The 18179-nt window shown below is 39.0% G+C and overlaps 1 protein-coding gene across 1 annotated transcript in view; it reads right to left on the reverse strand.

Moving 5' to 3' along the window:
* Positions 1-6026: 6026 nt before the first annotated feature.
* The window catches only part of RPRD2 (regulation of nuclear pre-mRNA domain containing 2), a 162620-nt gene continuing 150467 nt past the window's right edge, over positions 6027-18179 (reverse strand). The window contains exon 12 of the transcript XR_011200055.1: positions 6027-7171. The gene's annotated coding sequence lies outside the window, so the exon portion shown is untranslated. The remainder of the gene's footprint in view (positions 7172-18179) is intronic.

Consider the following 18179-nt stretch of genomic DNA (forward strand, 5'->3'; position numbering starts at 1 on the left):
TTATCGCTGAATTCATTAAACTTACAATGTCTGATGAGCACATCAAGTCCTCAACAAAATCATTCATCACCTCACTATCCTGTTGTCTCCCTTGACCGAAAATGTACCTTTCATAGTCGACATGCCACATCAGACTGAACTTGGCTCCTAATACTTTTTTGATCTGACAGTACAACTTTGCCTCAGTCTGTGAGATTGCCTTTATCACTTCTTTCACTCCATCACCAGCAAAATTCTTCAAATATTTAATTATTTTCTCAAACTTTAAATCTTCCAGGGCGTCTATTATTGAAAGTCTCGATCCACGTAGTCCACCTAGCACCAATATTCTCTTTTTTGGTGGTATCGATTGGTGGCTGAATTTTTTTAGAAAAACCGCCGCCGTGTACTTCACACCTTTTTCTCTTGTCGTTGAGAAGATGTGCTGTGCAGGCAGCACTCGTTGAGCACCTGTATCTGTGCCTTCCAGACGTACAGGCTTCATGCCGGAGATGCAGAACTGGCTTCACGGTCATGTGACGCCTTCATCACTTTTGACAGTGAGTAAATTTTCTATTTCTTGCATGGTCTTTGCCTTTAACTTTGTTTCATTCAAGTCTTTTTTTATGCTATTTCAACAGCTTTCACTATCCTGGTCCAACCTATGACTTTGGTAACGGTGGGCTGTGTGTTCGAGTCACCACACTTGAGGCAAAAATCTGAACTTAGTGGAAGCCACTTGCTGCTTTGCACGTATGGCCTCTAGCAGGTTTTGGCCACTGTGTTTGATTTTGTAGTGGGAAATGTTTGCTTCTCTGGCGAGTATATTCCTATTTCTTGTACCTGCTTGTTGCTGCTTTTTATATTGTACCTGGTTGCCGCTGCCTTTAGAATTATCTTTGTACGAACAATGGCTTGGTAATGTGGCACAACACTGTGTTCTCACTGCCTGGCCAGCACGCCTTGGCAAGCTTTTCCGTTAGGCCTTCGACTTCTCCATGAGGCCTTGTAGGACTAGAATGGAGCTTGCACTCTACATATGCGAACTGCAGGCTTCTTTGCACTGGCCTGGCGCACAAGGCATGCATGAGCAGTTTGCTGTCTTCCTTCAAACTGTCCGGGAGGGTAGTCTTGTTTCTTCGGGGCACGTATTCCCTATTCGTTTCCAGTTGGTGGGTCCTTTGCAGCCCAGGTGCACGCACAAGAACATCCCACACACAGAGCTTGTAGTCAAAATCTTTATTCCCCAATGTACAACATTCAACATCTCATTATCCCATAACCAATTACCACACCTTAACACCTCCCAGAATGTCTGCCTAATCCTTTCATAAATCCAGCCCAGGCTGCAGGGTCCTAATGATCACAGTCCTAAGACACTACAACATGGAGCAATAGGGTCATCCTATATATGACCAGGCACTACTTCCACTTCATCTTTAGGCTGACTTAAATTAATTACATAAGCTTGATTTTTTAAAAAACATTTTCCTCTTTACGCACCCAACAGTTCATTTCACTGGCACAGCAACATTTTGAAATACAAATGTTTGGAAAATGTCATGAGATGGATTCTCTTTGAAAGTGTCACTATAACCAAAGATTACAGATTTCACAGGCTTTTCCTACTCACACAGTTTCAAAATGGTCCACTCATTAGCAGCCAAGTAATCCCATATCGCCTGTTAGTAGCTCTGCATTCTTGTCATTCTGCATTCAGGATGTGCTTGTGCTTCAGATCACTTCCAAGGGATAAAAGCGTCCAAGCAACAAAGAAGCCAACCGGCTATGATGTTCTAGCTCTTAATTTGTCCATTTCTGATGTGACTAGATATTCCATGCCATTTCAAGTGCTTGGTTTTGCTTTTAAAATTCAACAAATTACATCACTTGGTTTAAACAGGCAAACCAAGGATACAATTTCCAGGATTCAAGGTATCCTGGTAACATGACATTATGAAGCACTCTAGGTTTGATTACTTAGGGCTTTCTATTTCCTTTTGGTACTTGTAGTTTTGTACTTTAATTCTAACAAAAAATGAAATTCAATGCTAAAGAAAAAAACATTCTGAGGATCTCAACTAATTCTGATAAAGCATTACCCAAGTGTCAAACATATTCGTAATGCAGAACAGAGAAAAGAAAAAAAAAAAAACAAAAAAAACACAAGTACCTTGGAAGCTAACAGTACACATTTGCTTAAAAGTGTAAAATATAAACATAAACTTTTGTTTTCTTCATTATCCCATCAGCTTCCATACAGCAGGGACATACAATGGGTCACTACGGTACATTGATAGGTTGCTGTGCTGTGTACATGAATCATTACCTTTGACCAGACTTCTTCAAATCCCTACTGTTAGCTTTGCAGGGAATATTATAGATTGCTCTTTAGAAACGGTGCCCAAAGCTCCAGTTAGTGCTTTAGATGTAAGGTTGTAGTGTAGAATGGACCTGATGAGTTGTGTTGTGCTGGTGGCAGGATGCTTGCCGCAGACAGAGGCATAAATAGGAACAGCAGCATCTGGTGGTCATTAAGAGTCAGATTTATAAAAAAAAAAAATATATATATATATCATGCAGCAAGACAACTTGCGGCGCTGCGTGCCAGGAAGAGAACGGGAATGCACTATAACTACTAAGATATGACACATTTCTGCTCTCTCCGTGTCCTGACACACCGAGTGCTGTCTAGGCATAGTATTTTGACATGTTCTCCGGTTTACTAGTGCACCACCCTTGAAATGCCTTCCCAACACAAAGTAACACAAGGTAACACAAGGCAGCGTCTTTCGCTACCTTGTGTTATTTCAGACTTACTAAGCCACACAGAGCTATGCAAAATAGCTCTGCATAGCTTAATAAATTTGACTTAAGCCCTTGCTTTGCCTTGCGTCACCCGCCTCTGACAGCTATTTTAGTGCGTTAGAATATTCAGAGGCACCCAGAATAAACATACAGTAAATCTGGCTGGTTTTCTCAGGGTCTAGAGATGAGCAGCACTAACTTTTCAATGTGTCCAGACAAGCTGTATGACCTACAGGATAAGGCTTCACTCCTACAAGCTACTTCTGGGGACTTTGTGAGTCAACAATGGCGGCCACTGAAATAGACTATATTTAAGCCTTTTAAACTTTCCTTTCTCAGAGGAAATTCTTCACCCCAGGAGACTTAGGTTACAGGAATGCCTTAGGCAGTAATGTAAGCAAGAAAAAGGGGATCCAAACTTCTGGTTAAGAACTAAAAGTCAGCTATAATTTAATAACTTTTCTCCACCAATAAGTTAAACAGTTGGTGCCCTTAGTGCCACAGTCAAATGATTTACATCATAATTTTATGTGTCAGGATCCATATTATCACCAATTGGCAGTATTTAAAAAAAAAAAAAAAAAAAGTCAAAGCATCATCCAACAAGCACCGCTACCATATTTTATGTCGGGTTAACACAGACTGAATAACTTACTTGGGTTTGGGGTATCAAAATTAAAAATCACATTTTCAAAAGTCTAGGTTTTGCCAGGTAGATATGATAGCATGGATTTAATTCCATTCTTATAGAACAAGTGTCTGCGAACTTGAGCAATCTCCTCCTGAACAGTCCCCTCCCAGGAAGTCAAAGTTCACTTATCCCTCAAGTATAAGTGCTTGGGCCTGTATAGAGCCATCGGGATTATTTTCTCACAGTAAACATTGAACGGGTAATTAATGATAACCTATACTATGTATTATTCTTCGGCAGTCATTCAATGATTGCATTGATGAAGAGGTTATGGTTTCCAAATAGTGATTACAAAATAAAAAAGGATAGCTAGCATCTCACCACCATGCCGCCAAGATGCTCAAACTGAGCTTCAACCAAATACAAGATTTCTTTATTCTTTTCTGTGTTGACCATGACTATTAGCATAAGCAAAGTTATTAATTTACTCAGTTGCAATGCAAAACTGTATCGTGAGAACTTGCAGGACGATTTTCTACCATGAAATAAGCTATGCGACAAAAAATAAATTGAAAATATATGTATATATCCCGTCATATGTGGAACATTTAAAGCGTAACAAGAAAGTCATTTGTTTCCTACAATAACATCTAAACTAAGCACTGTTCAGGTTAACCCTATTAGACAGAGTTAGCAGGAATGACCCAAAGAAGCATCAACAAGAAACTCCCTAAGGGAAGGATTCTTTCATTCTTCAGGACGAAGCTGTCCAATCCCACCTGGTAAATTCTTTAACACAAATCCTAAACTGAAACTGTCAGGAATCCATCAGTCACAAGTTCTGGACCTGTCCAATAGGAGTTTCTTAACTCATGCTGCTCTAGATACTATTTGCTCGATGTGCAAAGGAGTTGGTGCTGTCCGAAAAAGAACCAGCAATCGCAGTTGCGCATACTGTGCGGTTGAAGACTGCACACCCACGTCTGGAGAAGAGAACACAAATGTGCTTCACTTCAGGTAATGCCAGAAAAGAACATGGACTGAAAATTTCACCGACAGAGTTTAACTAGACTTTGTTGAGATTATTGCAATCTGCTTAAGATAAATGCCTCGTCAAAGCCTACTGGCTAACCTTTGGGTCAAATATCTCCAGAAAGCCGCTCCATTTTTCCAGTGTGCCTCTTCCTGTGCTTAAACCTAAAGCTTCTGTAATACCCTTATCCTACTGCATACCTTAGCAGTGACAATGCATCTTCCTTATGTATAGTATTGAGAAGTGGTTTGAATTAAATACTTCTCTTGCTCTCTTAAAAGAATATGTACCAGGCGGGAAATTCACATTCTGTGTCTATCGTTGACCTCATGAGTTCTTAGTGTCCACACCCTTACTACCTCACGGGAGATGCTTTAGACTGCTTTCCCTCGTTATGCTGATAGTCAAGTGCAGTATGAATGTACTTGGTCTAGGTTTCTGCTGCAAAGTAGGGCAGACCCCAGGATGCCAGAGGCAAAAGACCCGAGCCCTCCGGTTATCATCCATTACAGTTCCCTATAAAGACCTTTTCGACTCCACCCTCAAATTGTTTACTTTTCAATTTATATGTGGTGCCCCCAGGTAAGGTCTTAACAAAATTTGTTATTTACTTTCACTTATTAACCCCTACCATACAAAGATTAAATGCTCAAAGAGCCTCAAAATCTTAATTGCCCCCATTAAGCGCATTAAAAAAGTAAAGGCTCAGATGAAGCTGAAGTTAAACTCAAAGAAGACTGAATTTTTTCTGCCACCAGATGACGAAGGCCACAAGCTTCCCTCTTAGTAGGCAACTCAACTTAAGGACACCTAAAACAATCATCACAGAAACACCCCTCCAATGCACGTTTGACAAACCAAACATGCAAGAATCCATTTAAACTATCTCGTAGACTCAAGCTGTTTCTTTGAAAATAAAACCAAAAGTTGAGTACTGAAGCCAAAATGTCACCAAGTGCCCATAGGCAGCTCACCTCGTCTCCAATGCAAAAATATTTCAGTGCATGAGGCCTGTCCTGCCATCACTAGTTAGGCTTCTCTGGGAATATTAGCCTGTATTTAAGACCACATACATCACCTAAAAGAAAATCACCTGAACAAACCTGAATACTTGTCACAAAGATCTCCAGATTTCCAGCTGAAACATCTTAAGAAACCAAGATCTGGTCTAGCTATAACTTTAAAGATTTACAAAACTTGTGCCTTTCAATAATCTTCATTTGGACACACAGCAAAGACATGGAATGCTCTTATAGTACACAAACGAGAACCAATAGTCTCCACTTTCAAGATAGAACTTAAACAGCACTTTCTTGAATATCTTACATGGGCTGCATCCAGGGTATAAATGTAACCATCCGTGAGTGCAAGTCAAAGGTCTCAAGCCTCTCTCATCTTCATAACTATATTGTAACTCCTGCTGACAATATCTCCACAGGGTCTTTTTGTCACTGTATTTTTCAAAAGTGCTCCTTCACTCAGTACTCAGGGTGTTGACATGATGATTTAAGAACCACAATAAATAAAATGAAATAGTAAGAATTCACCACCCCAGCTCAAAAATGGAAAACCTCATTTATGAAACTGCTTATTTAATGAAAACATAACTCTTTACAGTGCTGTCAGTTTTTCATCTTAAATTAAAGATATCGATTAAGCAACTGCAACCACAGAAGGTGCTCAATCGACCCCCCCTGAAGTGAAAACACTGTCTAAAATATGGCCATGAAAGGGTCAAGTTATGGCGAAAAAGGAATTTTCCAAATTCATCACAGAATTAGAACATGAAAATATTTAGAAAAGGTATTCTGAAACTTTAGGTCTCATATATTACTCTGCTAAAACAAAATACCATATTTACAGTTAAAAACCGGAATGATCTTAATGATCAAACTCCAAACTTATTTAATGGGATCTAAAGATGTGGCAAGTGCTTATATATGAACTATAACTTCAGCAATCTTGTGTCCCCTTCATTATATGTTTGCAGACTGGTAGAACTCCCTCCTGTGTCTTCTTACGGTCTCGTAAGTCAGGAGCAGTAAAGCATAGTCTGGTATTATTTTAATGAGGTGAAGGCAACTTTGTGAAGAGTATATAATCTATCTCATTGAGAACCATGTAGTTCCTCTTCTCACTGCCATTAGTCCACAGAAATGCTAAAGTGTACAAAACAAGCTGAAATCAAGAAGTCAGACATGAGCACAATAATTCAAAATCTGCATCCAGTCCTGATGATCACTGTAGGCGACCCACCACGCTGTGTGTCCAGTTACTCCATAAACAGAAATCCGTGTTGTTCCAGAGACCTGGGTGACTAGATGTCCGTGGAGAAGTGTTGATCCCTTGAAAACCACCAAACTGGCACCTTACTAATCCACAGAACATGATACGAGACTGACTGGTGTAACAACACCTGACTTTCCGACAAATATGAAAGGATTTCAGAACAGACAACAAGAAGCTTCAAGATGGGTACATATCTTGGAAGAAGTTGCTGGGATGATGCCTCTGCAAGTATAAATTCTGTGGGTGAAGATTTAAAAAAATAAGGCTATGGTTCAGCTGCTCAACAGTCAAGAGTAGAGCATCCCATCATTCAAGGAGCCGTAGCACAACACCCTGATAGTAAGAAAGGGATAACACCCAGATGTGCATGCAAAGTAGCACAAGATGTACCAAGACAAGCATGGTGAACTGGTAAGACAGTAAAATTGTACCTGTTGTGGAAGAAGAAAAAAAAAAAAAAAAGGTAGTTAGTTGCCATATCCATATTCATTTAATTATTTTTTTAGACTTGATGTGAAATATATGATTTTGGAGCTTTACTCTATTGACTCTATTCTACCATGTAACCAGAAAATACACTTTTCATCAATTTCTGGCTGCACAAAAAAAAACCTTAATCATGTTGATGATGCAACATTTGGCAGAAAGTAAGGGATAGCCACACAAGACCTACAAGTAACTCACGAACAAGAAAGTTAACTGTTTACATTTTCAGTTTGAAAACAGTTTCCAGGAAGGTACTACCACTTATGAACTACCGAAAATATTGCAAAGATAAAAACCTGCTACATGTGACACTATAAAAAATCTCAGACCATCATTAGTACCTCTGTCTAGAGCAGCTGTGGAAAGAGGGAAATTGCATAAATGGACAGAAAACTATAAGTTAAGTTTATTACTACTAATTAACTTCGACTGTAGGAATTTACTGCTACTGGTATCATCCAACGCTGTGAATGGTTAGAACTCCTCTGAATAGGTACAACATACAAGAGTTAACATCTTTTGTTTAGACTCATAAAAAAAAATGCAAATCAAACAAAGATACCCAAAACATTAGTATCTATACCAAAAATGCCAGGTCTACAGCACTGAAATCAAGAAGAATGTGTCAGAAACTTGTATATGTTGACGTTCGAGTAACAAACATTAAATGATCCTAGTGAACATAGCAGATGAGACCAGGCGATGAAGGAGATTAAAAGTAAACCTAACATAGTTAACTGGTAAGTTATTTGTTTTGTGTGAAGACAAAAGGATATTTTTAACAAATGTGCAAACATGCAAGCAATAGTGGTTCTAAACCAGTGTAGTAAATTGAAATGAAATAAAAAAAAAATTATATATATATATATAAATATATATTTGAACATCTCAGTTTTTGACACCTAGTATTGCCTGCCACATCAGCACTTCCCACAAAAAAAGCATAAGCTATTATTTGTCGGTTCAGGGACCTCTAACTAACTTCGCCCCTTCGATCTGGGTTGACTAGGTACTCCTGATAGTAATAATAAATAGAACCATCTTCCTAGTAGACAGACACCACAAAATACAACTCAACCAAAGTTCTTGGAAAAATACCTTCAGGTCAGCAAACGGTTAGATTATATACACCCTCATCATCACCCAGCGCTATGTTTTTCCCACCCACCTCAGCAACCGGCTAACCAGCTCAGCAATCCAGGCCTAATCAACCACCTACTTAAATCCAGGTGGCATCTCTCCAAAGTTAACTACCCACTGTTAAGTAATGAAAAGCAGTCTTCTTAGCAACACAAATACATTCCTCACCTAAACAACATAAAAACAACCACAACATTTCTAAAAAACTATTTGAACTGTCCTGTATTCAAATTAATAGAATATAAAACCCTTACAATCCCTATGCTTACATTCAAATAAATAAGCTAGAACGAGTCAAAAAATTCCCAAGAATTAACAATGTCAGTTCTGAACCTGATTACTACAAGCGCAAGCTAAACACACCCACTTGACACACTATACTAAGACTAGTAAGCTAATAAAATATACACAAGCAAGTATAATGGATTTCTGCTGGATTGGATTGAAAGTACTTTGAGTGAGGCATGCATGAGTGCAAAGGCTCCGTTTGTTAAATCTGTGGTGCATGGTGGCCAACACCACAGTCCCTATTTCTTGCAGTGACCATGGTGCAAAGAGGAAGCAGTCAGGGATTAGGCTAAATTGAATTTATCCCAGTGATTTTGGCAGGGCCCCTCAAAGAAAATGCACTACACTGAACCATCTGATGCGAAGTCCAATAAAAGTTGGGAAAACCTGGAACATTTAACATTTGTATAAATCTAACATAATGGCAAGCTCCTTTTCTGATTTAAAAGAAAAGGTAATTTCAAAATTTAGATTATTTTTTATTTTACATACCGTCTCTTAAAAATCAACTCTACATGCTTTTGTTCTTGGAAGATGGAAACATCTGGGCTTCTAATGATTTTGATTTTCACGTTTCTTAAAATTGGTGGGGCCACAGAGCATTAATGAATAATTAAGAGCTCTGCCAAGATCGTTCAATATTACTTAAAGGCTTAAAGCTAAACAGTGTTGTGAACCTTAAGCACATAAACTGAATTCTAGTAAAGGATAAAAATCCCAAAAGCTTGAGCCTACGTAACAAATACAGGTACACAACATGGCCATTTTGCATATATTGAAAATGCATGCTGTCCAAAACAACCCCAAGCAAGTCCAATCAACCTATTTACACGTTCAAGTCAATACATTCACTCCTCCCTCATTTAACACTCCCTTAATTCTTTCTCTAGTTCATAACAAACCACAAAGATAAAATCATACATGGCCATCATAAGTTTCCAAACTTGCCATTGTTCCCAAACGTGTACAGAACTGAACTCCATGGTCTTAGAGCTATTATCAAAACTTATCTAATTATATGAACTATCCTAACCACTTGAAACATACTGTCAATTTTCCCACCAGTTTAATCGTTCTGCACCCCTCACCATTATCAATCTGGATGTCATCCGAAATGCATAGTCTTAGACAACTATGCGAGTGTGATCCAGTCGTCCCCAATAGCATCCACAGTACAAGCCTTCACAGTGCCAGTTTGTCCTATACAGCCAGTATTAAGGTCTCACGACAATCACAAAAACAGACCAATCATTATTTGTCGCTGTTTGTCTTACAAAAGAGCTATTCAAAAGTGGATTTTAATGGCCTATAGGAAGGATAAACAGAAATCCCAGGTCAAGAAGGGGGCAGTATTTAGCCTGAGCTGATCTTAGGGACAGGTATCAAGTATGAGGTCGTCTTACAAACGACCTTGATGCATTTTGTGAGTAAGAGTCAATGTATTTCTTAAGTTTCATTAGTAATTTCTTATTGAAGCGGTCAGTAACCAGTTGGGGCAGAGATACTTCACGAGGATTGGAATGTGTGGCATAAAGGATACAAACCACAAACAAAGATTGCTATAGGAGGCGCTTTATGCCTGTGATGGGATATATGTGACTGAGCATTTTCAATATGCTTAGAACCAGACGTTTCTATTCTGCATGTAGCTCGCAGAAATCCAACATTAACTCCCGTTCTCAGTAAGATGGTGAGCAGTGACCTGGACAATACTTTTACAACTCTAACAGGTACCTTAAATATGGTATGTGGCATTTTAACTGGCAACGTTGCCTTTTATTTTGTTGCTAGTTTTCTTATTTTGAATCTTTTCACTATTTTACCCATCGCAGCAACTCTCTTCAAGATCTAGTTTCTTTTATCAAGTTTCTCCTTTCATTTGTGTTGTTTCTGTCCATTCAGCTAATTTCCATTCTTTTGTGGCTCTATAAATTTTGTTCTGCATTCTCCAACAACTAGCATCTCTCAATCTTTGTGTTGTCAGCTGTTTTTTCATGTTTTACATTTTTATCTATTCCTTGTAATAGTTCAGTACTTCCGCAGCACCGTATTTTATCTCTTTTCCTTTTATTTCATTGTTTGCCGCTACTGCTTACTGTTTCAACTTCTCCACCCTGTCAGTTTTATCTTCTGTTTCAATTTTCTGTTTCCTACCTTGTTTGCTTCTTCCTTCTGCGTGGATAGGTACTGGCAAAGCAGCCAGTGATGCACAATGCAGCACTTAAGTTCCGAGCTTGTGCAGACTGGTTCTCGGAAGTAGGTGACCGAGGCACACAGGGATTAAAAATCTGCAGGTAAATGTCTCAGTCACAGGACAGGCTGTAGACCCGATCTGCTTTTAACAGTCTTGTCCAATGACAAATCTACTTATGTCACTCCATATCCTTGCTGGTTGGGTGAATGTTTCCTATTGTACTTTCCTCTGAAAAGGTCGTCCACATGTATGCTGTTATTCAGATTAATCCCAAGTCTAGGCTTTCAAAAGGAAAAGCCTGATACGGAGAGGAAAAAAAAGTAAAGCACTACTTCTATTTTTCCAACATGTTAGTCTCCCATTGGGCACTTCCCACCACCCTTTCAAAGTTATGGGTTGGACTTAACAGTAGGATTCGAGGTGTTTATTTGCTCAACCACATGAGCTCCTAGACATTGCTACATGAAGGGATTCTCTACCAACTTCAGGCAACGCAGGGAAAACCTGGCCTGAAACCCTCCTGAGCTTTACATGGTAGTAACGGTTGGCCATCTTGCATATGCAAAATTGAGTACTCAGCGTAAAATAAGAAGGCATCAAGGGCATCCCACTCATGGTTCAGTATAAAATACAGTAGTTAGACTCATCTGCAACTAAAAGAAAAAACAATAGGAAGTGTAGCCTTATATCTGACATGTTCAGTTCAGTCAGAGCAAAGAAACACTTCATTCAAAGTACTCTGCCGTGCTAGTTAAATGCCAGCCAGACCTAGGTGTACTCTACCTCTTCTAACAGATCAAATTGGTTACTATTCTTGGGCATGTGGAAATATTTACTGATATTCTTGTTTGACTAGCTTTGGTTCACTAGTGTGACCGCCAAATTTTGAAGGTGGGCTTTGGCTGGTGGCCATCTGTACAATGGAGGCTATCAATTATGAGAAAAAGCATCACTGGACGCAAAGTTTAACAGTCTAAGTTTTACTGAAAACGTTTTCAACTTTTTGAAGGAAGCCGTCTTGTTTGCTGATTTGCAAATCGACTGCTGATATCCTTTTTAACCCCAATACAATTAAAGGGAGTAAAACATTTTGAGTCAAGGTGCGGTATCCAGAGCACTTTAAAGTTTTCTCTTCCAAGCTTCACAATCACGAGCTGTCAATCATACCTTTAGCTGACGTGCTTTTTATTTTGCCGTCAACCATGTTTCATTGAAAAAGGGCACGAAGCAAAATGCATAACAGACATAAAAGACTGAATTCTCAGAACAAGAACATTGTGGTTTTTGTAGGAGATAAATTCATTTTCATTGTCAGTTTGCTATTACAACGCCTCTCACTGTTTAAATTCTAATATTTTGTTCATTTTATTCATTCTTTTAACTGCCAGAGGTAGCTCATCGGAAATGGCCACCAAGTGCTGATCTCACCAAAAATGCAGTATATTTGCACGCAGCCAGAAGGCGCTTTTCTCGGCTACCTGCTTTACAATCCCAAAAGTTTATCCTCACTGCATCAGCAGGGCTTTAACACTAAGAGCCAGAAGTGGCACATCAATTAACATTAGCAAGCTGCTACACATGTATAAATGAACCAGGATCCCCGTTTAAAACAAGTAACAATTATAAACTGCATTACGCGCATAAGGTTGCTGGGACTGTGCTGCAAACCTACGAATGCCACTGCCAGACTGAGTAGTTCAGGACCAAGCGGCTGACCTTATTAACAATAGACTTGGGATGAGAGCAGCAGCATATTCCATTCAAGGATGTGTAGGTACATCCTGTTTAACTGCTTCTCACCACCTAATAAGTCTCAGACATTTAGTCTACTTCGATGTTCTCCGCACTGACTTCCACTGGCAAGAGCAAAAGAATAATTAATGACTAATTATGTGTTTACATTATTAATCATTGACAGCTTTGCGCACTTCTTTAAAGACATTCACGTTTGGAATGCATGTTGTTGAGTTTTGGAAACAGGTCTTTTAAAACTATTACCAACGTCTTATGAGTGGCAAAGCTGGAAAGCTATTTGATGTTGTGCAAGCAAGTGCAAATCAGGCTTTTTTTTCCCAAGACTTGCAACTTGCAAGCCAAATGTTTCTTTTGAACATTCTTCCCTAGCCACTCAGGTGGATTAACTTTATTAATGCGTTGCTGCAAAGCTCTCAAGAGGTTCTCACTCTGGCACAAACAGCGATGTAAAAAACGTTTTATTGTGTTGAAATACCAAATTCCCCACCTAATGCATGCTCTACTCAAGTGGAAGCCTATACAAAGAGAGCGGACTCCAAGGCATTAATTCCAAAATCAAAGGTAACCTTTACTATTTGCCATAAAATGTACACATTACTAAATTACGTTAGTTATTTTGTGAACAACTCTCTGCTATGCAAAAGACCTAAAGTATATGTTGATCTTCGCGGTCACTCCTTTTCTTGATTTACACACAATACACTCAGTCTCTAGATCCAAAAATACATTTTAAATTACTTAGGCGCTATTAAGCAAAGGACCATTAACCATGTTGATAAATAGAAGTGGAAAGTTCAATTGTCAACGAGCCTACCTACAAATGTTCTGTAAACACATCATCCTTTGTAAGCTCTGAATCAGAGCAAGTTAGTTTAGTGCGTAGGGATAGGTCTTGGCAGAGAAGGCAGGATAAGCACTGAGTTTTTGGAGCATTAAACGTATCCTCTTAAGATAGACCTAGGCACCACTGTATGGCTAGCTTGGAACAGAAGTCACAACAGTGGAAGACTGCAGTAGACAGCACAGATAGGGTGGTAGAAAGCTCCTGGTACATAAATCAAATAGCCAACAAAAGTGTAAAAATACCTCAGTTGGAAAAAATCTACATAAGTAAATTTTGATTTGCAAATTAGCTTCCGTTTTTAAATGATTCTTCAACAAAGCAACATTCTTTCCCATGAAGAACCCAACTGTCATTAAATACTTGTTGTTCTACCTCAAATATAAAGATAGGAACACACTTTTGACACCATTAAATTGTAAGTTTCGCAAGGTCTGAAAGCTATATATATATTATATATATTACACACAAATGTACAACTAATACATGCCCTAAGCCATTATTTGCAAAGTCAGGAATACCATCTATCACAGAAATTCCAGTTTAGCCAAATACCATTTGTGAAGGTAAAATACCACCAAGCTTAATTCTGTGAATCAGTAGTCATATATGGCCTTCACAGTAGAATTTATATGTCCATCCAGCTGATGTTAGTTTGGCAAATACATCAGTTTAACAACCTGCTAAGATTTAAGATGCAGAACTCGGATTAGGAGTCCGTATCTTTGCCTGAGATGCAAAACCCTTTTGCAGCTAAGTCCTCGCTCTACACGGATCATGCTTAGTAACTGATATCAGCAGTGTATGAAGATATTTATCTCACTCAGACGTTTTCTGAAAACTAGCTTTATGCTAGATATCAATAGTGCCAGTCATCATTGTCTATTTTTTTCAGCAGTACAGTTGGCTGAAGGTTAATCACTGGGGTAAGAGATACTGATGATTCAACTTACTCCATCTGAAAAGTTTGCACTCTTTCTGCAGGTTGTGTATCAGTAATCTGTATTATGTTCAATCAACTCTGTAGGAACGTAGGGGGGGAAGCTGATTTTTCACCCAATGCAGCAGACAGGGTTTGTCCATCAGCATGTTTTATCTGCCGACTCTTCAGCTATCCAGCTTCACCCAAATTTCGCATAACATCCATTTAATTCCATGAAGTTCACAGTATCAGCTCGAGGTGTGACCTCTTAATATGCGCTCTATGAGCTAATTAAACAGTGTAAATTTGTACATTCAGCATGATGGATTTAACCCAAATCTGTGACTGGGGGTGCGTCCATCATCTTTTTGTTGCTACATCTTTTCCTGAATAACAGATGTTATACTGACCGAGAATGATGGACCTTCTGGGATCTCAACCTATAAGCATAGGAGGCATACATTGTTTTCCAAGTAGATGCCTCAGTTCACGTAGTCACCAGACATAGTATTCACACGTGGCATGTCTTATCCTTTTCATCTGAGGAAAAGTGACTGTTTCTCAGCCCACAACTTCTCAAATACACTGGTATTATGGGAAAAGCAAAAAAAAACACACTCCTTTATAGTGGTTTCCACATTACACAAATGGAAATCGCTTGCCATATTGGTTTTAGCTACTTTCATACCTACTAGTGATGGGGTAAGTCAATTAATCAGGATTCATAAAGCACGGAAAATCACCCCCTGAGGGTCTCAAACTACACTAATGGGCAAGAATCTGAAACTACTCTACTGGGAAATCACTGGCCCACGTTCCAATAAACAAGTACTGATTATACCATGGAGCACCCGTTCCTAACACAGTAAAACACCTACAATTTGTGTACCCAAGTTATTGTGGTCTGATTTTTCCTTTCTCACTGAACTCGTAATATTGTTTTCTAACAAAAGCAATTACAGATCTCAGCTGAGGCCATGCTTAGAGCAGTGTCCGGAAGAAAAATACCCTTTTCATCTACCTTCAGTGCAGCAAACAGCAAAAGTACTTCTGGTTTATTTCAGGTGTAGTGATGCAGGTCAGGAACCATCTCCCAGTGATTTAGACGTCATTATTGACTATTTAAGAGCTATTCTGAATTACATCAGAATGAGCACACTGAAACATTCTGCTTTCCTTATAATGGTTGCCCACAGAACGTGATCTTAAGGAAGACAGAGCAGAGTCGCAAGCACCATCTATCTGGTTGGGTTTGAAGACACCCGGAGATATTTGTTGTCGACTGCAATGACTCTTGCAAATTTACTCAATCAGCGTTTCACCCCACAGCCGAGATAATGCATATATTCATCTTGAATGTGGAAAAGAATTTAGTAAAGTGATGGACAACAAATCTGCAGCTTGACTGTGGAAGTCTGTGGTATAGAACTTGGGAGGTTTAGATCCTCATACCATCTTTGGTATTTACTTATAGCCATAATGGTTGTCTGTAACCACTATTGTCAAATATCATACTGTGCAGCAACTTGGAAAGAGGTCAACCAAATCTGACAATGTATTACTTGGATGTAATTCCAGTAAAGGCTGGAAGAATAAAACATGGTCAAGAACAAGAATCATACATCCAGAGTGAGTAGGCATGAAAAGCAGGACCCTAATCTCTTGAGAGGACAGCCGTTACATGGAGATATGACCTGTTACTAAGCATTTCTATTTTTGCCTACGCTTCTTTGTCTACTGAAACCTGAAGTGCTTAAAAATAGACTAGATCGCTTTAGTAATCAAAATCCGTAAAATTCTGCAATTTTCTAGAAGCTGTAATATGTAAGCCCCTTCAAGATACTGCCTCTCGGGTTCCTAAAGTAACATTTATAACCACTTCCTCTGATGATTGGACAGGAAAGTAAAAAGGGGGACTTCTAAGAGACTATCTGAGCAATTCAAATAGGATTCCCATTCAATCCTAATTGATCTAGGTAAAGGTAGTTTAGCCAGTGCACTTCAGAATTACTTTGTCTACAATGCAAACAGATGCAAAGAAAAAGTCGCTTGTAGGCATGGCTTATTCTAACTTCCCTACAGCACGTACTAAAATTTAATTTCACTGTACAGGCTTACAAAGGCATACACAGATTCTGCTGGTGAGCAAAAGATGTTCAAAATAATGAGAGAATACTTTACTGTAGGAAAATGAAGTAACAGGACAAAGGAACAGATCTGTGCTTTTCAACCACAAATTGATAAACTCTACATCGTGGCTGCAATCTAATGTCTGAATTTATCTACACAATAGATTTCTAAAATCTAGACTGTGCATAGAATAGTCATGAACTTCATTATGCAAGTTTTGTTTCAATGCATGGCCTAAGGGCTTCTGGAATATACACCCCAAATCACTTCCTACTGCTGGGAGACTTCAACTAACATGCAGAAAATGAAGATAATACTTTGACTAAGATGCTAATAGCAGATATGAAGGCATGTGACTTAGTAGTTAATTCAGGGTCCTACTCATAATAGAGGTCACACACTTGATCTGGTATTCTCCAATGTGCTAGGTTTAGAATTTTTATCATCCCGTCCGCTAGCATGGTCTGATCACTTTCTGCTCGAGTTAGAATTAACCATTTTCCGATCTAAGATCATGAGTATCAGGACCCCACTACGTAGAAGGAAATGGCACAAACTAAAGGCCAAAGAGTTTATTAACTCATTGGATAAGAAGAGACCAGAAAACCTAAACACAAATAATATAACTAATTTTACTCACTCCTTGAACAAATGAATAGAGGATAGCCTGGAGGAAATTTTACCCCTCTCTACCGCTAGGAAACTGCCACGAAAGAAGTCAGCTCCATGGTTTACCTCAAGCCTACTTGAGATGAAAAGAGAATGTAGGAAGCAAGAGAGGAAATGAAGGCACACTCAAGATGATTCCTTGAAGAAGGAATATAAGAATATGATTCAAGCCTATCATTCAGAAATTAAAAAGGTACAGGCTACTTATTATTCTGGTAAAATTGAAGCAGCAGCTAACTCTCCTAAGGAGATTTTTAACGCCTTAAAAGATCTTATTCATCCAACTGAGGAGCCAGAAATGATAGAGTCCCCGCAGCAACATGTGGAGGATCTGGCAAGTTTTTTTCAAAGTAAAATTCAGGATATTTATGCATCCTTCCCTAACACCCTAACTAGAGATCATGTGGTGATGAACCAGGAGGTTAGGGAAGAAATTATTTTAACAAATTTCATTCCTATTGGTTTGGATAGAGTTACTAAATTACTGGGAGCAACTAAATCAGGCTCTCCGCTGGACCCGGCTCCTCCTCAGATTCTCACTATGGGAATACCAGTGTTAGGTCCGATAATCACAAATCTTATTAATACTTCGCTAGCTTCTGGTACTGTACCAGACTCCTGGAAACAGGCCATTGTTAAGCCTCTCCCAAAAAAAACTAATTTGGATTCTAAGTTACTGACTAACTACAGACCAATTTCATTGTTGTCCATAATGGCTAAACTTGCAGAAAAGTATGTACATACTCAGCTATCTACTCTTCTGGAAGAGAAAAAGCTTTTACATCCCACCCAGATGGGTTTTAGGCCACTGCATGGGACTGAAACCGCATTGATTGCGATCACAGAAGAAGCAAAAAAAAAAAAAGAGGATGGATAAAGGAATGGAAACCGCTATCATCCTCTTAGATCTGAGTGCAGCATTCGATACGGTTGATCTGAATATCCTTAAAGATAGATTGCAAGGAAGTGGAATCTCTGGAGCCACCTTGAGTGGATTCTTTCGTTCATCCATGG

This window comes from Pleurodeles waltl, chromosome 12 (assembly GCF_031143425.1).
Source record: "Pleurodeles waltl isolate 20211129_DDA chromosome 12, aPleWal1.hap1.20221129, whole genome shotgun sequence".
Lineage (NCBI taxonomy): Eukaryota > Metazoa > Chordata > Amphibia > Caudata > Salamandridae > Pleurodeles > Pleurodeles waltl.